We start from the raw sequence: 27,755 nt of genomic DNA on the forward strand, positions 1-27,755 counted from the left end.
GTCTCAAACAATCCTCAAAGTAAAGATGCTTCAACAACAAAAAAAAAAAGCCACGTGGTCATCTTCAGTCTTCCTCCAAGTACAATAAGTGAGACGTCTCGGGGTAATTTCATTGGCAATGTGTCAGTGCTTTGTAAACTGTGTGTACATGGCGCTCAGAGTCCTTGCTCCCCGAGCTGCGCCAGAGCAACATCCAATTCCCACGAAAACCAATATTTACTCAGGACTTGTTATTCTAATAATCCGGGAAGAAATCCGCGAACGATGAACCTTCTGCTCTCGACAAGGCTCACGTTGGTGGCGTCCTCCCTGCCACAGACTTCACTCGCGAGCTCGCGGCCAACGTCAAAACTCATTTACTATTTAGGAGATGTGGAAGAGAAAAATTGTGGAGATCTTCTATAATCCAAGGACCTAGGGGACGTGACACAGGATGGAAGCACAAGTCTACGGTCTGGGCGTGTGGACAACACGAGAGATAGGACCAGGTCCTGGCGTGTGGACAACACGAGAGATAGGACCAGGTCCTGGCGTGTGGACAACACGAGAGATAGGACCAGGTCCTGGCGTGTGGACAACACGAGAGATAGGACCAGGTCCTGGCGTGTGGACAACACGAGAGATAGGACCAGGTCCTGGCGTGTGGACAACACGAGAGATAGGACCAGGTCCTGGCGTGTGGACAACACGAGAGATAGGACCAGGTCCTGGCGTGTGGACAACACAAGAGATAGGACCAGGTCCTGGCGTGTGGACAACACGAGAGATAGGACCAGGTCCTGGTGTGTGGACAACACGAGAGATAGGACCAGGTCCTGGCGTGTGGACAACACGAGAGATAGGACCAGGTCCTGGCGTGTGGACAACACGAGAGATAGGACCAGGTCCTGGCGTGTGGACAACACGAGAGATAGGACCAGGTCCTGGTGTGTGGACAACACGAGAGATAGGACCAGGTCCTGGCGTGTGGACAACACGAGAGATAGGACCAGGTCCTACATTCCGACTTTTACTACACAGAAGTCTGTCCGCCTCTTCCCTGCAGAGCACCATGCACAGGAATCTCCTCTGCTCGTCCTCCCCGCACAGCAGATACGAGCTCTGGTGCAGCTACTCCGGGCGCTGTGACGGTTGCTCTGTCACCTGCAGATGATCTTTACGCCACTTTGGGATCACTGACTTGTTGTGATATCCGTTCTCCTTAGCAACTCTGGGGCATCAGCTTCCCGGATTCAGTGACATTTCATTTTATCCAATCTGTACAAGATTTGAGGTGCTGGTCCCCTAAACTGAATAGACCCCCCCCCCATCATAAAAAGTGTGCAGGAATCTTAGTCGGCATCATCGTCTCTTCCCCCCAGCGAAGGCTCCATCATTCCCTCCCCACCAGCGAAGGCTCCATCATCCCCTCCCCACCAGCAAAGGCTCCATCATCCCCTCCCCACCAGCGAAGGCTCCAGCATCCCACCCCCACCAGCAAAGGCTCCATCATCCCCTCCCATCAGCAAAGGCTCCAGCATCCCACCCCCACCAGCGAAGGCTCCAGCATCCCCTCCCCACCAGCAAAGGCTCCAGCATCCCACCCCCACCAGCAAAGGCTCCATCATCCCCTCCCCACCAGCGAAGGCTCCAGCATCCCACCCCCCAGCGAAGGCTCCAGCATCCCCTCCCCACCAGCAAAGGCTCCAGCATCCCATCCCCCAGCGAAGGCTCCATCATCCCCTCCCCACCAGCGAAGGCTCCAGCATCCCATCCCTCAGCGAAGGCTCCATCATCCCCTCCCCACCAGCGAAGGCTCCAGCATCCCACCCCCCAGCGAAGGCTCCATCACCCCCCCACCATTAAAGGCTCCAGCATCCCATCCCCCAGCGAAGGCTCCATCATCCCCTCCCCACCAGCAAAGGCTCCAGCATCCCATCCCCCAGCGAAGGCTCCATCATCCCCTCCCCACCAGCAAAGGCTCCAGCATCCCATCCCCCAGCGAAGGCTCCATCATACCGTCCCCCAGCGAAGGATCCATCATCCCCTCCCCACCAGCGAAGGCTCCAGCATCCCATCCCCCAGCGAAGGCTCCATCATACCGTCCCCCAGCGAAGGATCCATCATCCCCTCCCCACCAGCGAAGGCTCCAGCATCCCATCCCCCAGCGAAGGCTCCATCATCCCCTCCCCACCAGCAAAGGCTCCATCATCCCATCCCCCAGCGAAGGCTCCAGCATCCCGTCCCCCCAGCGAAAGCTCCATCATCCCCTCCCCACCAGCGAAAGCTCCAGCATCCCATCCCCCCCAGCTAAGGTCCATTATCCTCTCCCCACCAGCAAAGGCTTCAGCATCCCATCCCCCCAACGAAAGCTCAATCATCCCCTCCCCACCAGCAAAGACGCCATCATCTCACCACCCCCCCGCAAAGGCTCCATCATCCCATCCACCCAGCATCGGCGCCATCATCCCATCCCTCCAGCGTCGGCGCCATCATCCCATCCACCCAGTGTCGGCGCCATCATCCCATCCCTCCAGCGTCGGCACCATCATCCCATCCCTCCAGCATCGGCGCCATCATCCCATCCACCCAGCATCAGCACCATCATCCCATCCCTCCAGCATCGGCGCCATCATCCCATCCCTCCAGCGTCGGCGCCATCATCCCATCCACCCAGCATCGGCTCCATCATCCCATCCCTCCAGCATCGGCGCCATCATCCCATCCCTCCAGCGTCGGCGCCATCATCCCATCCACCCAGCATCGGCGCCATCATCCCATCCCTCCAGCATCGGCGCCATCATCCCATCCCTCCAGCGTCGGCGCCATCATCCCATCCCTCCAGCGTCGGCGCCATCATCCTGCACCTCATACAGGAGTCCGGGGTAGGACTCGGCGCTCGCGGGCAGTTTATGTCTCGGGGTCGGGGCTCTATACTTATCTATGGATTGATGCGGCGGCGGCGTCACGTCTGACAGTATGTACCGGGGGTCCAGGGGCTGAAGGCAGTCACTCAGCGGGGTCCTGCAGCGGGCGGATGATCTCCGCTACACAGCGGAACATTGTCCCGATCGGTGCTGCAGCCGCGCAGACAATCACAGCGCAGTAATGAGGGAGAATCAGACGCTCAGCTCTACTTTATAATGGAGGATCAGTTACACGCTCATGGTGGAGGGGCCACAGCTCCGGCCACCGGGGACCCCCCAAACACGAGAGGAAACACCGGCAAAACATACAAGCTCCAGGCTAGGATATAGTGCTAACCCCTGTGCCGCTCTATATCCAGCAGTCCTATGTAACACCATAAATAACACAGCGATGCGACCTGCAGTCCTATGTAACACCATAAATAACACAGCGATGTGACCCGCAGTCCTATGTAACACCATAAATTACACAGCAATGCGACCCGCAGTCCTATGTAACACCATAAATAACACAGCGATGCGACCCGCAGTCCTATGTAACACCATAAATAACACAGTGATGTGACCCGCAGTCCTATGTAACACCATAATTAACACAGCGATGCGACCCGCAGTCCTATGTAACACCATAAATAACACAGTGATGTGACCCGCAGTCCTATGTAACACCATAAATAACACAGCGATGTGACCCGCAGTCCTATGTAACACCATAAATTACACAGCAATGCGACCCGTAGTCCTATGTAACACCATAAATAACACAGCGATGCGACCCGCAGTCCTATGTAACACCATAAATAACACAGTGATGCGACCCGCAGTCCTATGTAACACCATAAATAACACAGCGATGCGACCCGCAGTCCTATGTAACACCATAAATAACAGTGATGTGACCCGCAGTCCTATGTAACAGCAGTGATAACTCTGAGTACATATAATGTAGAAAATGTCACCTGCAGTCCTGTGTAAGATCCCATAGCTCACCTCTGTGCGTGCAGCATGAGGCTCTGCTTAGCAGTAACTCTTTGTGTGCCTATGCTGCCATCTTGTGGCCACTTTGTGGTGTTACCAGATAACGTTCCCACTAGTGACCGTGAGCTGTGGATATGATACCGAGCGCCAGGAGAGGTGAGAACGATCGATCACTTACGACATGGGACGTTCACGGACACATCACACGTGGTGTCTACTAAGGCCACGTTCACACTGTCAGAATTTGTAACCAGCAGAGGAAGAATCGGAGGAGACGTAGAATAGGAACTGTCACCACGTCTGTACAAATACTGACCGTGTGAATGTGGCCTCAGAGGCCGCCACGTGCTCCCGCTGCACAGCCTGGGGGCGCTGGAGAGTCCTCAGAGTCTGGACACGTCTGTCCTGTGGGGTGGCGAGGCTGCGGGGTCCGTGCTCCTCCCTGCAGGCCGGAGGTCAGGATCTCTGCAGTCAGTGAGTGGGAAGATTCATGAGTGAAGCCCCCCGACCTCGTCACATGGCAGCCGGGCTCAGCGACACCGAGAGACATGGCCGAGACCATACACCCGACCCCAAACCTGAGGAGGACGGAGAGAGACCCCCGGAGCAGCGCCCACTCTGTATGGCCAGAGGGTCATTGCCTGACCTCATCTCTCATGGGGTGTCACCCTGCTGTGTGTTATAGGGCCACATCCCGCAGCCGTCACCCTGCTGTGTGTTATAGGGCCACATCCCGCAGCCGTCACCCCGCTGTGTGTTATAGGGCCACATCCCGCAGCCGTCACCCCGCTGTGTGTTATGGGGCCACATCCCGCAGCCGTCACCCCGCTGTGTGTTATGGGGCCACATCCCGCAGCCGTCACCCCGCTGTGTGTTATGGGGCCACATCCCGCAGCCGTCACCCCACTGTGTGTTATGGGGCCACATCCCGCAGCCGTCACCCCGCTGTGTGTTATGGGTCCTGCAGAGCAGCGGTGACACCTATCAGTTGCGTGCTCAGTGTGCAGATGTGTCGCTGTCGCACACCCTTCCGGAGGTGTAGGCCTTACTCCCTCCCAGATGAGGCTGCACACCCTCCAGGAAGAGGCGGCACACCCTCCAGGAAGAGGCGGCACACCCTCCAGGAAGAGGCGGCACACCCTCCAAGAAGAGGCGGCACACCCTCCAAGAAGAGGCCGCACACCCTCCAAGAAGAGGCCGCACACCCTCCAGGATGAGGCCGCACACCCTCCAGGATGAGGCCGCACACCCTCCAGAATGAGGCCGCACACCCTCCAGAATGAGGCCGCACACCCTCCAGAATGAGGCGGCACACCCTCCAGGAAGAGGCGGCACACCCTCCAGGAAGAGGCGGCACACCCTCCAAGAAGAGGCGGCACACCCTCCAAGAAGAGGCGGCACACCCTCCAAGAAGAGGCCGCACACCCTCCAGGATGAGGCCGCACACCCTCCAGAATGAGGCCGCACACCCTCCAGAATGAGGCCGCACACCCTCCAGGATGATGCCGCACACCCTCGAAGAAGAGGCCGCACACCCTCCAAGAAGAGGCCGCACACCCTCCAGGAAGAGGCCGCACACCCTCCAGGAAGAGGCCGCACACCCTCCAGGATGAGGCCGCACACCCTCCAGGATGAGGCCGCACACCCTCCAGGATGAGGCCGCACACCCCTCCAGGAAGAGGCCGCACACCCTCCAGGAAGAGGCCGCACACCCCTCCAGGAAGAGGCCGCACACCCCTCCAGGAAGAGGCCGCACACCCCTCCAGGAAGAGGCCGCACACCCCTCCAGGATGAGGCCGCACACCCCTCCAGGATGAGGCCGCACACCCCTCCAGGAAGAGGCCGCACACCCCTCCAGGAAGAGGCCGCACACCCCTCCAGGAAGAGGCCGCACACCCCTCCAGGAAGAGGCCGCACACCCCTCCAGGAAGAGGCCGCACACCCCTCCAGGAAGAGGCCGCACACCCCTCCAGGAAGAGGCCGCACACCCCTCCAGGAAGAGGCCGCACACCCCTCCAGGATGAGGCCGCACACCCCTCCAGGAAGAGGCCGCACACCCTCCAGGAAGAGGCCGCACACCCCTCCAGGAAGAGGCCGCACACCCCTCCAGGATGAGGCCGCACACCCTCCAGGACGAGGCCGCACACCCCTCCAGGATGAGGCCGCACACCCCTCCAGGAAGAGGCCGCACACCCCTCCAGGATGAGGCCGCACACCCTCCAGGAAGAGGCTGCACACCCCTCCAGGAAGAGGCCGCACACCCCTCCAGGAAGAGGCCGCACACCCCTCCAGGAAGAGGCCGCACACCCCTCCAGGAAGAGGCCGCACACCCCTCCAGGATGAGGCCGCACACCCCTCCAGGATGAGGCCGCACACCCTCCAGGACGTCCTCACAGGCATAAACAAAAATCAGCCGGAGCTGAAAAGAAGCCTCAGCGCTGGTTCAGTGGCCACTACTAGAACGTCGGCAGCAGGGCGAGAAGCTCATCAGCGAGACGTCAATGTACGGACCTGTATGATGAGAGTGAGGCCAGTGAGCTCTCAGTGAGATACCGGGGCCCCCGCTGTGGAGGAACCCATTAGACTGTTCATCACAAGACATGACCATAGAATAATGATAATTTTTATTTTTATAGCGCCAACATATTCCGCAGCACTTTACAGTTTTAGGGGGGACATATACAGACAATACAGAATAAGCATATCTCATATCGAAAGGAGTGAGGGTCCGGCTGCTCGCAAGCTTACAGTCTATGAGGAAATGGGGGAGACACAAAAGGTAAAAAGTGCATATATTGTATAATGCAGCCTTGATATACTAAATAGGATAAATAATAATACATGGACTGGTCGCAGCCAGTATGTGTGCAGTCCTGACAGAGGCTATTATGTGCACGGTTGGTTTGAACCTGAAGTTGAAGAAGATTTTAATATGGGGGAAAGCTGGGATGGACAGAGTGTGTGGAGGCGATACGCCAATCTAAAGAAATGGGTTTTTAGGGTTTGCTTGAAACTGTGGGTATTGGGAATTAATCGAACTGTCCTGGGTAGTGCATTCCAAAGAATTGGCGCAGCACACGAGAAATCTTGGAGACGGGAGTGGGAAGTTCGGATTATGGAGGATTTTAGTTTTAAGTCATTTGCAGAACGGAGGGCATGTGTAGGGTGGTAGACTGAGACAAGGGAGGAGATGTAGGGGGATACTGAAGCATGGAGCGCTTTGTGGGTAAGCGTGATAAGTTTATATTGAACTCTATATTGGATGGGTAACCAGTGCAATGACTGGCACAGGGAAGAGGCCTCGGTGTAGCGGTTGGCGAGGAATATGATCCTGGCTGCTGCGTTCAGGACGGATTGGAGAGGGGAGAGTTTAGTAAGAGGGAGACCGATCAGTAGAGTTGCAGCAGTCCAGACGAGAATGAATAAGAGCGACAGTAAGAGTTTTTGCCGAGTCAAAGGTGAGAAAAGTCCTGATTCTTGAGATGTTTTTGAGGTGTAGATGACATGAACGAGCGAGTGATTTGATGTGAGGAGTGAAAGAAAGATCTGAATCAAAAATGACCCCAAGACAGCGGGCTTGTAGCTGGGGAGTAATGGTTGAGCCACACACGGAGATGGCAATATCGGGCACAGGTAGGTTAGTGGAGGGAGGAAAGACGAGTAGTTCAGTTTTTGACAGATTCAGTTTTAGGTAGAGGGAGGACATAATGTTAGACACAGCAGAAAGACAATCACTGGTGTTTTGTAGTAATGCAGGGGTGATGTCCGGAGCAGAGGTGTATAATTGGTGTCATCAGCATAGAGATGGTACTGAAAACCGAATCTGCTGATTGTTTGTCCAATGGGAGCGGAGTATAAGGAGAAAAGAAGGGGGCCGAGGACTGATCCTTGAGGAACCCCGACAGTAAGGAGAGAGGAGGAGGAGCCGGCAAAAGACACAGAGAAGGAGCGGTCAGAGAGATAAGAGGAGAACCAGGAGAGAACAGTGTCCTTGAGGCGGATAGAGCGGAGCATAGTGAGGAGGAGCTGGTGATCCACAGTGTCGAATGCTGCAGAGAGATCCAGGAGATCAGCAGGGAGCAGTGACCATTAGATTTAGCTGTTAGTAGATCATTAGAGACTTTAGTGAGGGCAGTTTCAGTAGAATGTAAAGAGCAGAAACCAGATTGTAAAGGGTCAAGAAGAGAGTTGTCTGAGAGATAGCGGATGAGACGGGAGTGGACCAGCCGTTCCAGGAGTTTAGAGATAAAGGGAAGATTGGAAACAGGTCTGTAGTTGGCCGTGCAGTTCTGGTCAAGGGATTGTTTAAGTAATGGATGTATGCTGGCGTGTTTAAAAGAGGAGGGAAAGATACCAGATGAGAGGGAGAGGTTGAAAATTTTAGTTAGGTGAGTGGTGACAGCTGGAGCAAGGGACTGAAGGAGATGTGAGGGAATAGGGTCACTGGTGCAGGTGGTAGGGCGAGAAGATGCAAGGAACCTGATGACTTCATCTTCCGTGACTGGTTCGAAGTCAGAAAGTGAGCAAGATACAATGTGGGGGGGGGGGGGGAGCATGCATAGCGTTTGGGGATTGGGAGAAAAGTTACTGTCGGATATGGTCAATTTTGTCTTTGATCTGGGCCTGTGCTGTTTGATTGAGGAGAGAATGAATCGTGTCAAAGAGTCGTTTAGGATTATTGGAAAGTGAGATGATGAGGTTGTTAAAGTAGGTTTGTTTGGAGAGGTGAAGGTAGAAAGACAGGGGACAGCGGAATATCTCAATATCACCCACACTGCAAACTCCAACACATCACAGCTTTATAGTCATCCTGCCGAAAATAATCTCACACGTTTACAGCACCAGACCAGGTGACACCAGTGCCGAGGGCATAACCCAGGGGGAGACACACCAGACCGGGTGACACCAGGGCCGAGGGCATAACCCAGGGAGAGAGGCACCAGACCGGGTGACACCAGTGCCGAGGGCATAACTCCGGGGGAGACACACCAGACCGGGTGACACCAGTACCGAGGGCTCATCCCAAGGGGAGACGGACCAGACCGGGTGACACCAGTGCCGAGGGCATAACCCAGGGGGAGAGGCACCAGACCGGGTGACACCAGGGCCAAGGGCATAACTCAGGGGGAGACACACCAGACCGGGTGACACCAGTGCCGAGGACTCATCCCAGGGGGAGACGGACTAGACCGGGTGACACCAGTGCCGAGGGCTCATCCCAGGGGGAGACGGACCAGACCGGGTGACACCAATGCCAGGGGCTCATCTCAAAGAGAGACGCACCAGACCAGGTGACACCAGTGCAGAGGGCTCATCTCAGGGGGAGACGCACCAGACTGGGTGACACCAGTGCCGGGGGCTCATCACTGGGGAAGACGCACCAGACCGGGTGATAACAGTGCCAAGGGCTCATCCCAGGGGGAGACGCACCAGACCGGGTGATAACAGTGCCAAAAGCTCATCACAGGGGGAGACGCACCAGCCCGGTGACACCAGTGCCAAGGGCTCATCACTGAGGGATACACACCAGACCGGGTGACAACAGTGCCAAGGGCTCATCACTGGGGGAGACGCACCAGACAGGGTGACACCAGTGCCAAGAGCTCATCACAGGGGGAGACGCACCAGCCCGGTGACACCAGTGCAGAGGGCTCATCTCAGGGGGAGACGCACCAGACCGGGTGACACCAGTGCTGGGGGCTCATCTCAGGGGGAGATGCACCAGACCGGGTGACACCGGTGCCGGGGGCTCATCACTGGGGAAGACGCACCAGACCGGGCGACACCGGTGCCGGAGGCTCATGCCAGGGGGAAACGCAAAAGACCGGGTGATAACAGTGCCAAGGTCTCATCACTGAGGGATACACACCAGACCGGGTGACACCAGTGCCAAGAGCTCATCACTGGGGAAGACGCACCAGACCGGGTGACACCAGTGCCAAGGGCTCATCCCAGGGGGAGACGCACCAGACCGGGTGACACCAGTGCTGGGGGCTCATCCCAGGGGGAGACGCACCAGATCGGGTGACACCAGTGCTGGGGGCTCATCCCAGGGGGAGACGCACCAGATCGGGTGACACCAGTGCTGGGGGCTCATCCCAGGGGGAGACGCACCAGATCGGGTGACACCAGTGCTGGGGGCTCATCCCAGGGGGAGACGCACCAGATCGGGTGACACCAGTGCTGGGGGCTCATCCCAGGGGGAGACGCACCAGATCGGGTGACACCAGTGCTGGGGGCTCATCCCAGGGGGAGACGCACCAGTGCTGGGGGCTTTTCCCAGGGGGAGACGCACCAGATCAGGTGACACCAGTGCCAGGGTCTCTTCACACTGGGAGACAAGCATGGCAGGGGTTCGTCACCAGGGTAGTTACGCCAGGAGCTGAGTCTTCGGCTTCTTCCCGTCTCCCTGGTGATTTCTGACTCCTGGTTTCCGCTGCGGATTCGCAGCGGTTCACATCCAGGCGCTGCGGCTTCGATTGATCAGAGGGAGGACAGCTGTTGATGCTGCGCAGAGCGAGGGCGGCCCCTGCTGGCAGATCAGCCTCAGTGCGGGAGATTACAGAAATACAGAAGGTAGAGGCGTCCACTCCACCAGGTACATTGAGTGCAACATGACATCATCAACAAGACCGGTGACATCACTAATTTACACGGGAAAAGGACGCTGGGAATTCAAACGTCGTCATAAAAAGTCTATAACCTATGAAAAACAGATGGCAACAAGGATTATAGCAGATTATAGGAGATGACGGCGGATTATAAGAGAGGACGGCAGATTATAAGAGATGACGGCAAATTATAAGAGAGGAAGGCGGATTGTAAGAAAGGACGGCGGATTATAAGAGAGGACGGCGGATTGTAAGAAAGGACTGCGGATTATAAGAGAGGACGGCGGATTGTAAGAAAGGACTGCGGATTATAAGAGAGGACGGCAGATTATAAGAGGACGGCAGATTATAAGAGAGGACGGCAGATTATAAGAGGACGGCAGATTATAAGAGAGGACGGCAGATTATAAGAGAGGACGGCAGATTATAAGAGAGGACGGCAGATTATAAGAGAGGACAGCAGATTATAAGAGAGGACGGCAGATTATAAAAGAGGAAGGCAGATTATAAGAGAGGACGGCAGATTATAAGAGATGACGGCAGATTATAAGAGAGGACGGCAGATTTTATGAAATGACGGCGGATTATAAGAGAGGACGGCAGATTATAAGAGAGGACAGCAGATTATAAGAGAGGACGGCAGATTATAAGAGAGGAAGGCAGATTATAAGAGAGGACGGCAGATTATAAGAGAGGACGGCAGATTATAAGAGAGGACGGCAGATTATAAGAGAGGACGGCGGATTACAAGAGAGGACGGCAGATTATAAGAGATGACGGCAGATTATAAGAGAGGACGGCAGATTTTATGAAATGACGGCGGATTATAAGAGAGGAAGGCGGATTGTAAGAAAGGACTGCGGATAAGAGAGGACGGCGGATTATATGAAATGATGGCGAATTATAAGAGAGGAAGGCAGATTATATGAGATGACATCGGGTTATATGAAATGACAGCGGATTATAAAAGATGACGGCGGATTGTAAGAGATGACGTCGGATTATAAGAAATGACGGTGGATTATAAAAGATGACGGCGGATTATTAGAGATGACAGCGGATTACAAGAGATGACGGCGGGTTATTAGACAGGACGGCGGGTTATAAGAGATGACAGCGTATTATAAACATGACAGCGGGTTGTCAGGGAAATATTAATGTCAGAAAAATGTTCTTCCATATTTGCCTGACATAGATATTCACCCCCCTCCCTTATTCCCCTTCTGCTCAGGACAAAAGCCCCAATTACCACAAGCCTGAGAAATAGGTTACACAAACAAAGGCCAGCCAAGGAGTGTTATAACTTCATTTAGAAGCAAACATCTTGTTCCTGGAAGAGGCAGGGGGTAATTACTGGCAGGATTGCACTAATTCGCGTGTAACTGGGAAAGTTGCTTTCCCAAGCTTCAAAGAGAGTTTAACAGAAATTTCCAGCCGCGCCAACTCTGAAATTAAATATGAAATATTGTGAGTTCCATACGTCTGACAGTAACGGGACCCTTATGTTTAGTGACCAAATCAGCCCAGGAATGTATAGGTAGTTTTTCAGGGCTGTAAGCAAAATCAGGGAGCTGTAGCGCAAAAAAAACAAAATAGCAGACTGCAGCTATGTGATGTGTGGTCTCTAACTGAAGATAAAATCATAAGGGAAAAACTTGCGTCGTTTTCATGCTTCTGCGCTCAACGAGTAATGAGTTATCAGAGAAGTTAGCGTTTTTTAATAAAAATACCCAGGCTGGAGACCGGCCCACATGATGTCACCACAAGGGGTGTGGCCAGATCTCCCCTTAGGTATAAGAGAACTCATGGACAGTATAGACTCACTCATTGCCATTGGGGTATAAGGATTATAAGCAACGGGTCCTGTTCAATAACAGGATGATCAACTGGGGAGCCCCTCCACCACCTATACGGAGTCGTCGTAGCAAACTTAATAGTGTAAGTTTCACCTTTTTATCCTGTTTATTTTATGTAACTGCTTATGTAATTTTAATGTCTCCTTTGTAACATCCTTGTATATATTTTTCCAAAACACTGCCTCCCTTTTGGATTAAATATAAAATTAAATAGTCCTGTTTCTTTTGTTCTGTAATCGTTCCCTCCCCCAAAGCCATATACGCTACCAAAATGCAGGCGTCCGGCCAGGCCTGTATTATATTTCAAACTCGGCCGGTGGTGGCAGCGAATAATAATAATTGGGCTATCGTGAAGCTGACAGTGACCGTACGGAGGGTGTACACACGGATTCCAGGCTTTGGAGCCCAGAGGTGTGACGCCATACGCTCACTGGTCGCTTGCCGATATCCACGTAGCGAGTAGTCTGGATCGCGTGCTCCCCATTCCGGACGAAATACGGACAGCGTGACGGCGCCGCGAGATATCGCGTGATCTCCCCGCTGTCGTCTCGCCTGTGTGGTGGAATCCCTGACACGGGTTATAAAAGATGACGGCGGACTATAAGAGATGACGGCGGACTATAAGAGATGATGGTGGATTATTAGAGATGATGGCAGATTATAAGAGATGATGGCGGGTTATAAGAGATGACGGCGGATTATAAGAGATGACGGCGCATTATAAACATGACGGCGGGTTATAAAAGATGACGGTGGATTATTAGAGATGATGGCAGATTATAAGAGATGACGGCGGATTAATAGAGATGATGGCAGATTATAAGAGATGACGGCGCATTAATAAAGATGATGACAGATTATAAGAGATGACGGCGCATTATAAACATGACGGCGTGTTATAAGAGATGACGGTGGATTATTAGAGATGATGGCAGATTATAAAAGATGACGGCGGATTAATAGAGATGATGGCAGATTATAAGAGATGACGGCGCATTAATAGAGATGATGGAGGATTATAAGAGATGACAGCGCATTATAAACATGACGGCGGGTTATAAGAGATGACGGTGGATTATTAGAGATGATGGCAGATTATAAGAGATGACGGCGGATTAATAGAGATGATGGCAGATTATAAGAGATGACGGCGCATTATAAACATGACGGCGGGTTATAAGAGATGACGGTGGATTATTAGAGATAATGGCAGATTATAAGAGATGACGGCAGATTAATAGAGATGATGGCAGATTATAAGAGATGACGGCGCATTATAAACATGACGGCGGGTTATAAGAGATGACGGTGGATTATTAGAGATGATGGCAGATTATAAGAGATGACGGCAGATTAATAGAGATGATGGCAGATTATAAGAGATGACGGCGCATTATAAACATGACGGCGGGTTATAAGAGATGACGGTGGATTATTAGAGATGATGGCAGATTATAAGAGATGACAGCGGATTATAAATATGACGGCGGGTTATAAGAGATGACGGTGGATTATAGAATCATAGAATCATAGAATGGTAGAGTTGGAAGGGACCTCCTGGGTCATCTGGTCCAACCCCCTGCTCAAAGCAGGATTCACTAGATCATCTCAGACAGATGTCTGTCCAGCCTCTGTTTGAAGACGTCCATTGAAGGGGAACTCACCACCTCTCGTGGCCGCCTGTTCCACTCATTAATCTCATTATAAGAGATGACGGCGCATTATAAACATGACGGCGGGTTATAAGAGATGACGGTGGATTATTAGAGATGATGGCAGATTATAAGAGATGACGGCGGATTAATAGAGATGATGGAGGATTATAAGAAATCCGTCAGCCAGGCATCTGCCTCCAAAAATGGGTAATTTTTTTTTAAAGGGAACCTGACAGCAAATTCCTGTGCCCGATCCCTGCAGCGCCGGCTGTATGATCTCAGCCGGGTATGTCTGACTCTGGAACGCTGCTGCGTGTCAGGAAGACTTCAAAAGCCATCAGCTCTGCCTGTCCTGTTTGTATGAGCATTGCCACACCATGTATGTACACCACACGGCAGAGAGGAAACCGGCCCCCCTGCCAGAGGTGCAGCAAGAGAAACCGACCCCCCTGCCAGAGGTGCAGCAAGAGAAACCGACCCCCCTGCCAGAGGTGCAGCAAGAGAAACCGACCCCCCTGCCAGAGGTGCAGCAAGAGAAACCGACCCCCCTGCCAGAGGTGCAGCAAGAGAAACCGACCCCCCTGCCAGAGGTGCAGCGAGAGAAACCGGCCCCCCTGCCAGAGGTGCAGCAAGAGAAACCGACCCCCTCTGCCAGAGGTGCAGCAAGAGAAACCGACCCCCTCTGCCAGAGGTGCAGCAAGAGAAACCGACCCCCTCTGCCAGAGGTGCAGCAAGAGAAACCGACCCCCTCTGCCAGAGGTGCAGCAAGAGAAACCGGCCCCCTCTGCCAGAGGTGCAGCAAGAGAAACCGACCCCCCTGCCAGAGGTGCAGCAAGAGAAACCGACCCCCCTGCCAGAGGTGCAGCGAGAGAAACCGACCCCCTTGCCAGAGGTGCAGCAAGAGAAACCGACCCCCCTGCCAGAGGTGCAGCGAGAGAAACCGACCCCCTTGCCAGAGGTGCAGCAAGAGAAACCGACCCCCCTAACAGAGGTGCAGCAAGAGAAACCGGCCCCCTCTGCCAGAGGTGCAGCAAGAGAAACCGACCCCCCTGCCAGAGGTGCAGCGAGAGAAACCGACCCCCCTAACAGAGGTGCAGCGAGAGAAACCGACCCCCCTAACAGAGGTGCAGCAAGAGAAACCGACCCCCTCTGCCAGAGGTGCAGCGAGAGAAACCGACCCCCCTAACAGAGGTGCAGCGAGAGAAACCGACCCCCTCTGCCAGAGGTGCAGCAAGAGAAACCGACCCCCCTGCCAGAGGTGCAGCGAGAGAAACCGACCCCCCTAACAGAGGTGCAGCAAGAGAAACCGACCCCCTCTGCCAGAGGTGCAGCAAGAGAAACCGACCCCCCAGCCAGAGGTGCAGCGAGAGAAACCGACCCCCCTGCCAGAGGTGCAGCAAGAGAAACCGACCCCCCTAACAGAGGTGCAGCGAGAGAAACCGACCCCCCTGCCAGAGGTGCAGCAAGAGAAACCGACCCCCCAGCCAGAGGTGCAGCGAGAGAAACCGACCCCCCTGCCAGAGGTGCAGCAAGAGAAACCGACCCCCCTAACAGAGGTGCAGCAAGAGAAACCGACCCCCCTAACAGAGGTGCAGCGAGAGAAACCGACCCCCCTGCCAGAGGTGCAGCGAGAGAAACCGACCCCCCTGCCAGAGGTGCAGCGAGAGAAACCGACCCCCCTAACAGAGGTGCAGCAAGAGAAATCGACCCCCTCTGCCAGAGGTGCAGCGAGAGAAACCGACCCCCCTAACAGAGGTGCAGCAAGAGAAATCGACCCCCTCTGCCAGAGGTGCAGGGAGAGAAACCGACCCCCTCTGCCAGAGGTGCAGCGAGAGAAACCGACCCCCCTGCCAGAGGTGCAGCGAGAGAAACCGACCCCCCAGCCAGAGGTGCAGGGAGAGAAACCGACCCCCTCTGCCAGAGGTGCAGCGAGAGAAACCGACCCCCTCTGCCAGAGGTGCAGCGAGAGAAACCGACCCCCCTGCCAGAGGTGCAGCAAGAGAAACCGACCCCCCTAACAGAGGTGCAGCAAGAGAAACCGACCCCCTCTGCCAGAGGTGCAGCAAGAGAAACCGACCCCCCTAACAGAGGTGCAGCAAGAGAAACCGACCCCCCTGCCAGAGGTGCAGCAAGAGAAACCGACCCCCCTAACAGAGGTGCAGCAAGAGAAACCGACCCCCTCTGCCAGAGGTGCAGCGAGAGAAACCGACCCCCCAGCCAGAGGTGCAGGGAGAGAAACCGACCCCCTGCCAGAGGTGCAGCAAGAGAAACCGACCCCCTCTGCCAGAGGTGCAGCAAGAGAAACCGACCCCCCTAACAGAGGTGCAGCGAGAGAAACCGACCCCCTCTGCCAGAGGTGCAGCAAGAGAAACCGACCCCCCTAACAGAGGTGCAGCAAGAGAAACCAACCCCCCAGCCAGAGGTGCAGCGAGAGAAACCGACCCCCCTGCCAGAGGTGCAGCAAGAGAAACCGACCCCCCTAACAGAGGTGCAGCAAGAGAAACCGACCCCCCTAACAGAGGTGCAGCAAGAGAAACCGACCCCCCTGCCAGAGGTGCAGTGAGAGAAACCGACTCCCTCTGGAGTAGACACGATGTAACAGCAGAATAGTGAGCGCAGCTCTGGAGGTGACTGGAGGAGAAGACATGATTTAACAGCAGAATAATGACTGCAGCTCTGGAGGTGACTGGAGGATAAGACATGATGTAACAGCAGAATAGTGAGCGCAGCTCTGGAGGTGACTAGAGGATAAGACATCATGTAACAGCAGAATAGTGACTGCAGCTCTGGAGGAGACTGGAGGATAAGACATGATTTAACAGCAGAATAATGACTGCAGGTTTGGAGGGGACTGGAGGATAAGACCTGATGTAACAGCAGAATAGTGAGCGCAGCTCTGGAGGTGACTGGAGGAGAAGACATGATGTAACAGCAGAATAGTGAGCGCAGCTCTGGAGGTGACTGGAGGATAAGACATGATGTAACAGCAGAATAGTGAGCGCAGCTCTGGAGGTGACTGGAGGATAAGACATGATGTAACAGCAGAATAGTGAGCGCAGCTCTGGAGGTGACTGGAGGATAAGACATGATGTAACAGCAGAATAGTGAGCGCAGCTCTGGAGGTGACTGGAGGATAAGACATGATGTAACAGCAGAATAGTGAGTGCAGCTCTGGAGGTGACTGGAGGATAAGACATGATGTAACAGCAGAATAGTGAGTGCAGCTCAGGAGGTGACTGGAGGATAAGACATGATGTAACAGCAGAATAGTGATTGCAGCTCTGGAGGTGACTGGAGGATAAGACCTGATGTAACAGCAGAATAGTGATTGCAGCTCTGGAAGTGACTGGAGGATAAGACACGATGTAACAGCAGAATAGTGATTGCAGCTCTGGAGGTGACTGGAGGATAAGACATGATGTAACAGCAGAATAGTGATTGCAGCTCTGGAGGTGACTGGAGGATAAGACATGATGTAAAAGCAGAATAGTGAGCGCAGCTCAGGAGGTGACTGGAGGATAAGACTATGTAACAGCAGAATATTGACTGCAGCTCTGGAGGTGACTGGAGGATAAGATCTGATGTAACAGTAGAATAGTGATTGCAGCTCTGGAGGTGACTGGAGGATAAGACACGATGTAACAGAAGAATAGTGAGCGCAGCTCTGGAGGTGACTGGAGGATAAGACATGATGTAACAGCAGAACAGTGAGCGCAGCTCTGGGGGTGACTGGAGGATAAGACCTGATGTAACAGCAGAATAGTGATTGCAGCTCAGGAGGTGACTGGAGGAGAAGACATGATGTAACAGCAGAATAGTGAGCGCAGCTCTGGAGGTGACTGGAGGAGAAGACATGATGTAACAGCAGAATAGTGAGCGCAGCTCTGGAGGTGACTGGAGGATAAGACATGATGTAACAGCAGAATAGTGAGCGCAGCTCTGGAGGTGACTGGAGGATAAGACATGATGTAACAGCAGAATAGTGAGCGCAGCTCTGGAGGTGACTGGAGGATAAGACATGATGTAACAGCAGAATAGTGAGCGCAGCTCTGGAGGTGACTGGAGGATAAGACATGATGTAACAGCAGAATAGTGAGTGCAGCTCTGGAGGTGACTGGAGGATAAGACATGATGTAACAGCAGAATAGTGAGTGCAGCTCAGGAGGTGACTGGAGGATAAGACATGATGTAACAGCAGAATAGTGATTGCAGCTCTGGAGGTGACTGGAGGATAAGACCTGATGTAACAGCAGAATAGTGATTGCAGCTCTGGAAGTGACTGGAGGATAAGACACGATGTAACAGCAGAATAGTGATTGCAGCTCTGGAGGTGACTGGAGGATAAGACATGATGTAACAGCAGAATAGTGATTGCAGCTCTGGAGGTGACTGGAGGATAAGACATGATGTAAAAGCAGAATAGTGAGCGCAGCTCAGGAGGTGACTGGAGGATAAGACATGATGTAACAGCAGAATAGTGATTGCAGCTCTGGAGGTGACTGGAGGATAAGACATGATGTAAAAGCAGAATAGTGAGCGCAGCTCTGGAGGTGACTGGAGGATAAGACTATGTAACAGCAGAATATTGACTGCAGCTCTGGAGGTGACTGGAGGATAAGATCTGATGTAACAGTAGAATAGTGATTGCAGCTCTGGAGGTGACTGGAGGATAAGACACGATGTAACAGAAGAATAGTGAGCGCAGCTCTGGAGGTGACTGGAGGATAAGACATGATGTAACAGCAGAATAGTGAGCGCAGCTCTGGAGGTGACTGGAGGATAAGACCTGATGTAACAGCAGAATAGTGATTGCAGCTCAGGAGGTGACTGGAGGAGAAGACATGCTGCAGATAAGTAGATTTTCTCTTAGTAAACGCCGTCGCGACACAAAGTGACAGGATAATGAAGGCGAGCGGCGGAGTTGTCGCATGGCGTTAATAATTCAGAGGCAGAGCTGCGCTCCTCGTCTGCCGCATCCCGCGCCGTTTTCTTTCCTTTTCCGTGGAGTGCCTGCGGGATTAGCAGTCAGAAGAATCAGAGTTTTGTTCTCCTCCTTTCTGGGATTGGAGTGGTTTGACACGAGGCCTCGTTATCAGCAACAAGCAAAGAACCTCATTAAAATTCATTTCACACTAATTGTTTTCTCCTTTCATTAGTCGGAGACGCAGCAATGAAAACCGGAGGAAACAGCAGCCGACGCGCGTGCAGCCGCCATCCACCGCCGCAGAGTCACCGGCAAGAGGCTAATTATGTCACAGTTCACACATCAGAAGGCGGAAAGAGAAATAATCCCAACCGCACGGAAGACGCACAGACCCGGGGGCCACAGACGGCGAGACCCCCACTATCTGCACAGCGCACAAGGATGGGGGTCACAATGCACAGATACACCCAGAACACGGGGATGTGGTACTGTGCAGGGTATATTTACAGGAGAAGCGGTACTGTGCAGTGTATATATACAGGACAGGAGGAGTGGTACTGTGCAGTGTATATATACAGGAGGAGTGGTACTGTGCAGTGTATATATACAGGAGGAGCTGTACTGTGCAGTGTATATATACAGGAGGAGCTGTACTGTGCAGTGTATATATACAGGACAGGAGGAGTGGTACTGTGCAGTGTATATATACAGGACAGGAGGAGTGGTGCTGTGCAGTGTATATATACAGGGCAGGAGGAGTGGTACTGTGCAGTGTATATATACAGGACAGGAGGAGTGGTGCTGTGCAGTGTATATATACAGGACAGGAGGAGTGGTACTGTGCAGTGTATACACACAGGAGGAGTGGTACTGTGCAGTGTATATATACAGGACAGGAGGAGTGGTACTGTGCAGTGTATATATACAGGAGGAGTGGTACTGTGCGGTGTATATACAGGAGGAGTGGTACTGTGCAGTGTATATATACAGGACAGGAGGAGTGGTACTGTGCAGTGTATACACACAGGACAGGAGGAGTGGTGCTGAGAGTAGCACCTGCCTCCTGAGCTCAAGCACTTCCAGGAGGAGGGTCGTCGTCTGCCTCTCTTCTCCCCAGGGAGAGGCAGGCCTACTGGGAGGCCGGCATGGCTTCCCAGCCTCCTATCCCCCGCTCTATGCCGGCGGGGGAGAAGGAGCCTCAACAACCGGCCCAGGAGGGAGTGAGGAGATCGGGAAGGGTGAGGAAGAATACATCCACCTGCTCCAACCCCGAGACTGTTCACCGCCAGCCCAGAGAGGGAGACCGGGGCACCCCAGGCCCCAGGAACAAGAGCCCAGCAAGATCCTGCGGGGAGATGAGCTCCAGCGAGTCCACAAGTTCCTTCTCCTCCCGAGTGGTCGCCACGTTGCGAGAGTACGAGGACGCCGGCAAAGCACTAACCCAGCTGAAAGAGGAGCTGAGGGAGGCCCGGATCCTGAACACCCGGGCGTCCAACAAGGAAAGACCCTCGACCTCCCAGAGGGTTAAAGCCCTCAGAGACGAGGTGGTCAGGTTAGTGCTCCTCCGGGAGGGGATTGAGAAAAGCGCAGGTCCATTCCTGGAGAGGTTTAAGAACCAGCGGCGGTTCTCAGAAATGAAGGGGTTAAACACCTCAGGAGAACCGCCAGCCGGCGTCCTTAGTGAAGAGGAGGAGGAGGATGAAGAGGTGACTGAAGTTTCAGTTGCTGGAGCCAGTGAGGGGCAGAGCCAGAGCCCAAGTGGTCACCCTGCAGGGCAGAGGACTCCGACAGCAGAGGCTGGAGTGTCGGGGGAAGAGGAGGAAGGAGGACTGCTGAGGGAGATCCGACTGCTGGAGTCTCCAGTGGACCTGACGCGGTTTTCCTTCAGTGAGGACAAACCAATGGAGGAGACCAAGAGGAGGAAGAGGAAGACCGGAGGAGCTGCACAGGAGGTGGTGAGTTACAAGTATGTACCAATGTCTGATTTTGCGCCTGCCACCTTCTGTTTAAACCCCACCAAACCTAAAGGCACGGGCTCTGCAGTGGGCTCGAGGCAGAGGCAAGGTGGGGAGAGGAGAAGGACGTCCGGCGATGCTGCCATCTGTGTGGGGAACAGTGCAGGGGGCGAGGCTGTGGAGGTACTCACAGCGCCGGACATAGGGAGTTCTGTGGAGTTTCCCTCCCTGCCCTCTGCGGCTAAGCCGGTTATCACCGGGGCTGGGGGGGCAGGGAAGGATGTGAAAAACACATCTGCAAGGAACACTGGGCACACTGCTGCGACAGGGGGGCAGTGTGCCCCAGCGCCCAAAAAGGACACTAAGATCCCAAAGTCTGTGGGTGCAGGGCGGGCAGCAGTGCCCAACAAACAGTCTGCCCAGCACAAGGACCAAAATGCTCCAGTAGGGGGGCGGGGCGCTCCAGGAGACGACCTGCAGAAAGCCAGCAGCAACCAAAACGGGTGTGGTGCTGCAGGGAAAGGAGTCTCTGGAAGTGCTCCCCTCCCCCGGCCCAGCAGGTGTGAGTGCAGAGACACCAGACACAAGGGAGGAAGAAATGGAGGTGACTGTGGAAGGTGCAGAGAACAGCAGAGGTAATAGGGTGACAAGTAAAGAGAATGGAAGTAGTGGTGCAGTGAATGATGGGAGTAGTGGTGGAGCAGATGGTGGGAGTAATGGTGGAGCAGATGGTGAGAGTAGTAGGAATGGGGGAAGTAGTGGTGCAGTGAATGATGATGTAGCAAATGGTGGGGGTAGTAGTGCAGTGAATGATGATATAGCAAATGGTGGGGGTAGTGGTGGAATGAATGCTGGGAGTTGTGGGAATGGTGGGAGTTGTGGTGTAGCAAATGTTGGGGGTAGTGGTGTAATGAATGGTGGGAGTAATGATCCTGCGAATGGTGTGAGTAGTAGTGGAGTGAACGATGGGAGTAATGGTCCTGCGAATGGTGTGAATAGTACTGGAGTGAATGGTGGGAGCAGCACTGGTGTTGGTGGGGGGGAAGTAGGCGCTGGTCCCGCTGCCCCCCCAGCATTGGCGGGGGCTTCAGCCCAAAGCTATTCAGGAGCTGTCAGTGCTGGGGGTAGTAGTGCGCCCTCGTCTGGTGGCCCTGGGGATGGTGACTTGCAACAGCAGCTCCTGGACGCCCTGAGGAGAGGGGAGAGCTCCATCACTGTAGAGGGGAGGGAGGTTGATCTGTCTTTCTGGATAGAGAGACATGGTCTTTCAGCCTTCCGAGATAGAGGGGCAGAGACTGTCTGGTCTCTGCCGACAACGGGGCAGAGGAGTAACCGTAGGAACGTGGTCCGTCTCCAGTGGGTAAGCAAGGATGCCTGTCCTGATAGGTCGAAGGTGGTTGAGCTCCTGCTGGGGATGGGCTTTGCGGCATATGACATCTTTGCCTTGATCCATCCCTACGGGACCTCCTACTTCGATGTCAGCTTCGTGAGACCGGAGGGCCTTGAGCTTTTCTGGTCTTGCCATGAGCTGGCTCGGAGTCGCCCCGAATGGCATGGTCTCTTTCCCCTGGCAATAACCCGCCAAGATTCAGTCAGGAAAGTGACCGTTTTGACTAGTAACGAGTCACTTTCCTGTATGGACATTACCACCTGGGTGAGTCGATACGGAGAGGTCACCAATATTCCCGAAAAGAATCTGGATGACCATGGTATCTGGTCAGGGGCCTGGACCTTCATGGTGAGATTGAAGGTTTCGGGAAACACTGTTACCCATATCCCCTCCTCAACCTTTTTGGGGAGGGATAGGATCTTGATTTTCTACCGGGGGCAGCCTAAGGTCTGTCACAGGTGCGGTAGCCCCACACACTTCAGTGCGCAGTGTACCACCCAGAAATGCGCACTGTGTGGGGACCTCGGTCATCTTGCTGCTGCCTGTCGCAGGATTAGGTGTAACTTGTGTGGTGACCTCGGTCACCCGTTCAGTCGCTGTCCGCGTTCCTTCGCCAATGCGGTCCTGAAAGCGGCGAGTGCGGGACAGGCGAAAGCTTGCCGGTGAAGGGACCAGTAGGGGCGGGGGAGGCAGGGAACCGGTGAGGAGCAAGCTGCCGCCATCCACCATCAGGCGGCAGGAGAAGCGCAGTGGGGACAGGGGGCAGGGAGTAATGTCCCTAAACTCTGACCCAGGTACTTCACTTGCAGCTGAGGATCCTAAAGACAGTGAATTGAGCGAGGAAGTCAAGAGACTTGAAAGGGAAGAGCGAGAGGACGCCACGTCTTCCCAGGAACCCTCTTCTGGTGACAGTCTAGATGAGGGAGAGGGGGAGTGGTCACAGAAAAAGAAAAAGGGTAACAGAAAAACGGCCAGAGGTAGGAGGGGGACCAGGTCTCGAGCTGCCTCTTTGGAGTGCGACCCCTCTGACTCTCTGGCCGTGATCCAAGCGCCATTGGAGGGTTCAGCCGCCCCCCCTCTGGTGGATCTCTCCAACCGGTTCGGGGCTCTCCAGGACCTCCCTCTGGAGGGGGGAAGTGGGGACCCGGGGCCGGAGGTTGCGGACAAGGTGGTTGGGACTCAGGAGATTGCTGGGTCTTCCTCTTGGGGGGCAAATACAAAGCCCTCTGGGGGGACGACTAACCCAGGACCACCAGACGAGGGCAAGAATGTATGTAAGGAGAGAATGGACGAGTCTGTTTGTCTTAAGCGCACTAAAAACCCGTCATTATCGGAGGAAGAGGTTGGGACTGTCAGTGGTGGGAAGAAAAAGGCTATCTAATTCAATCAATCATGATGGCGGCACCCACCCCGTTGACGCTGGCAACTATTAATGTTTGCAGCATAAAGTCAGATGCGGCAAGGTACACGGCCTTTCATTTTCTCGGCCAACTTGACGCCGACATTTTGATTTTGCAGGAGACCAGGTTGACCGATATATCAACCTTGCATAAAGCAAAGCGGGAGTGGAGGCATGGGCCCTCCTACTGGTCTCTTGCGGCCGAGCCGTATAGCGGGGTGGCGGTCCTTTTTAAGACCGCAGCGGTTGAATTCAGACGAGTGATCGAATTAGAAATGGGGAGATGCTTGATCCTAGATGTCTCCATGGGGGGACAAGAGCTTCGGCTCATTAACATCTATGGTTCCCAGTCCAAGTGGGACCGCAAATGTCTCTTCCTGAAGATCAAACCTTTTTTATTTTCGAGTCGGCAGGTGGTCTTCGGAGGGGATTTCAACAATGTCACGAGATCCTGTGATAGAGGAGGTTCCGGAGACCGGCTGGCTTATGACTGCGTCGCGTTAAACAGGATAGTGAGTGAGGCTCGCCTGGTGGATGTCCACATCCGGCACAACCTGGGCGACACGGGATTCACCTTTTTTAGAGGTAGTCAGTGCAGGTCTAGGCTAGACAGGTTTTATTTGAAGGAGGAGGCCGTCTCTTCACCGTTGTCGGTTGTGGAGGTGGAGTTCTCCGATCACTGTTTGATTATGTTTTCTCTGAACGTTACAGAGACTCCTCGGATGGGAAGAGGCTATTGGAAGCTGAATTCATCACTCCTTGAGGAAGAAGCTGTGAGACGGTCTTTTGAGGAATTCTTTCAGAGCCAGGTACCATTGCTGGGCCTAAGTAACACTAAGTCAGAGTGGTGGGAGATGTTCAAACATCGGGTGGCGAGATTCTTCCGGCAGCTCTCGAACCTCAGAAGCCTGAACAGGGATCGCCTGTATCAGAGCCTGAGGAGGAAACTCGAGCATCTTGTCTCGACTGGAGGTAGCCGCGAGGAGATCTCCAGAGTGAAGTCCTTGCTGAAGAGGTGTCAGTACGATAGGCACGCATCTTTGGTTTTCGAGAGGGACTACGGGAAGTACTGCTCGCCCGACCCTTACAGAAACTGTAAGATGTCAGTGAATAGTAAGATAGTGACGGGGCTGGTGGACAGTACGGGGTCCCTGAGAAGGTCCAGATCAGGGATCTTGGAGGTCGTCAGTTCCTACTACTCGCACCTCTTGGGAAGGAGGGAGCTTGATCGTGACGGGATGTCGGCTTTCCTGGCTGAATCCGTTCCTGAGCCAGGGGCTGACCTCTCGCTGGGCGATTTGGCAGAAGCGATCAAAGAAGAGGAAATGAGACTGGCGATCGATGGGCTTAGGCCCAAAAAGTCGCCAGGTCCGGATGGCTTAACATCCGAGTTCTTTAGGACCTTTAGGGACTCTTTGGTCCCCCTCTTGACTCAGGTGTTTAACGAGTGTCTCTCCTCGGGCACTCTGCCGAGATCATTAAGGAGGTCAGCTTTGATCATTTTGTCAAAGGGTAAGGATCCGTCACGCACTGAGAACTGGCGTCCCATAGCACTTCTCAATGTGGACAGGAAGATTTTGGCTAAGATACTTTTCAACAGGCTGGTGAAGTTTGCACCCCGGCTCCTTTCGGAGGTTCAGCACTGTTGCGTTCCTGGCCGTAGCACTTTTAGTGCTGTTCTAGGTGTCCGAGAGGCCGTGGAGCAAGGCAGGGCGGCCTCTGGAAGGGGTTCTTGCTGACCCTGGATCAGGCAAAAGCCTTTGATCGGGTTAACCACGAGTACCTCTGGTCCACTCTTTTGAGGTATGGTCTGCCTGGAGGGTTTGTGGACTGGCTTAAGACCTTGTATGCAGGGGCTGAGACTTTCCCTCTGGTGAATGGGTGGATTGGACGACCTTTCGGGGTAGGATCCGGTGTCCGTCAGGGCTGTCCTCTTAGCCCTTTGCTTTACGCGTTTGCGATCGATCCCTTCCTCAGAAGGATCGATTGTGGACCGTTGGCGGGGGTGCGGATGGGCGGGGCGGCGCCGGAGGCTATCCTGAGGGTGGTGGCCTACGCGGACGATGTCACCGTCTTTGTTTCTTCGCAAGAGGAGGCAGTGGTGGTGATGTCAGAAGTGGAACGCTACTCGGAGGCATCCGGGTCCAAGGTCAACCAGGATAAGTGTGAGAGTCTCTGGCTGGGAGGCGGAGATCCCGGGTTTGATCTTCCGGACACCCTCCCCGAACCCCAAGAACATGCCAAAGTCCTGGGCATCGAATTCGGCCAGGGTGATTACCCCACGAAAAACTGGGAAGGCAGAATCAAAGGTGTCACCCAAAGAGTGGACCAATGGAGGGGTTGGTCTTTGACCCTGAGGGAAAGGGTTGGCCTGTGCAAAGCTTTCCTGCTCCCCTTGCTAATCTACCTGGGCAGCGTCTGTGTCTTGCCAGAGCCTCTCTGGACACGGGTCTACAGTCTGTTCTTCCAGATGTTATGGGGGAACAGACTGAACCTAGTCAAGCGGGAGGTCACTTACCGCACGAGGAGATTAGGGGGTTTGAATATGGTGAACCCCGTGGTGTTCCTAGTGAACACCTTCTTGAAAGTGAACGTGGCAAACCTCTGGAAAGAGAGGGCTCCTCCGTGGGTATTCTCCTGCAAGGGATGGTTTCAGCCTTTCTTCCAGGAATGGGAGACAGGGGGAAGATTGAAGGATCTTCGCACACCACACGGGCATCTCCCGGCTTATGTTACCCCGGTTCTGAAAATGATCTGCCGGTGGGGTCTGGGAATGTGGGAGGTGAGGTCCCTCCCGAGGAAACTCCTCGATATGAGGGTCTTGCTCTCTCATTTTCAGAGTCCATTGGCCCTCAAAGACTGCCCAAGTCGGGATCTGGAGGTTGGGTTGAGTTTGTTAAATTCTACCAGGATCCCCGAGAAGTACTGGGACTTGACTTGGCGCTGCTTCCATGGTAAGCTGTATGTGAGGGACAATTTGAAGTTCAGGAGCTCCGAGGACAGGAATTGCCCCCGTGAGGCTTGTGCTAACGTGCTGGAAAGCATGGAGCACTTCCTGCTTCATTGTCCCTTTAATACAGAGGTGTACAACAGGGTGGGGGCTTCCATTGGTTGGCCGCGGCTGGCTACTCTGTCCTACGCCGGGTGGGCCTATGGAGCGTTCGGAGACCTTGGGAGAAGGGACCGAGACACTTTATTCATAGTCAGCGCAGTGGTGAGGTATTTCACGTGGAACGCACGAGTTTTAGTCTCGACGCAGAGTAAAATCCTCCATGTAGATGAAGTCTGTAGGAACATCCTAGGTGACCTGGTGAAGGTACGTTCTCTGGAGTATGAAGGACTGGGTGCCCGGAGGGCGGCCCGTCTCTGGAGGGGCTTTTCCTTCAGGGTGCCTTAGTCCGGTAGTACTCCTATACCCTGGTGGTGGGCTGATGTCTTTCCACCCTAGATTTTTGTTTTGTATTTCTGTCTCCTGAATAGAAGGTTTTCCGGCATCGAACTTGAGCCTTGGATGGTGAATGTGTAGGTTGTGTTCTGTATATATTGTATATAATGTATAATAGGGGGTTTTAGTTAGGTTGGGTGGGGGATTTGGGGGGGTTTTCATCGGCGGTGATAAGAGGACTGATCTGGCCTGGTCCAGGCCCCGCCTGGGGAAAAACTTTGGGGCCTGATCCTAGCTTGGAGTAATCCTGAACTTTGTGGCCAGAGCTAGATCAGGGGTGGCGGGATAGTTAGTGTAGGGCTGTGTTTTATATATATATTAAAAAAATTACAAAAAAATATAAAATATAAAAAAAAAAAAAAGGTTTAAAATTGTTCATGTCACTATTGTATATATTGTTATTTTTGGTTTTCTGTGGTGTGAATGAGGTGCGGTAAGGGGGTGACTAAGGTCAGGCAGTGGGACCAGTAGGTTAGTGTTAGTGTCCGGTTGTATATACGTTATATTAGGTTTAGTGTTTTATTGTATATAATCTTGTATATAGGACGGTGTTTTATGTGTATATAGGACGGTGTGAGCGTTGTGTGGGATTGTATATAGTAGTATGAATGAAGCTGGGCCGGGGGTCTTATAGGT

The 27,755-nt window shown here is 53.8% G+C and overlaps 1 protein-coding gene across 11 annotated transcripts in view; it reads right to left on the reverse strand.

The window, feature by feature from the left end:
• NTM (neurotrimin) overlaps window positions 1-27,755 on the reverse strand; it is a 943,285-nt gene that overhangs the window by 565,411 nt on the left and 350,119 nt on the right. The window lies entirely within an intron of this gene.

The sequence above is a fragment of the Phyllobates terribilis genome, unplaced genomic scaffold, assembly GCF_046119375.1.
Source record: "Phyllobates terribilis strain yellow unplaced genomic scaffold, ASM4611937v1 Scaffold_12__6_contigs__length_324123572, whole genome shotgun sequence".
Taxonomy (NCBI): Eukaryota; Metazoa; Chordata; class Amphibia; order Anura; family Dendrobatidae; genus Phyllobates; species Phyllobates terribilis.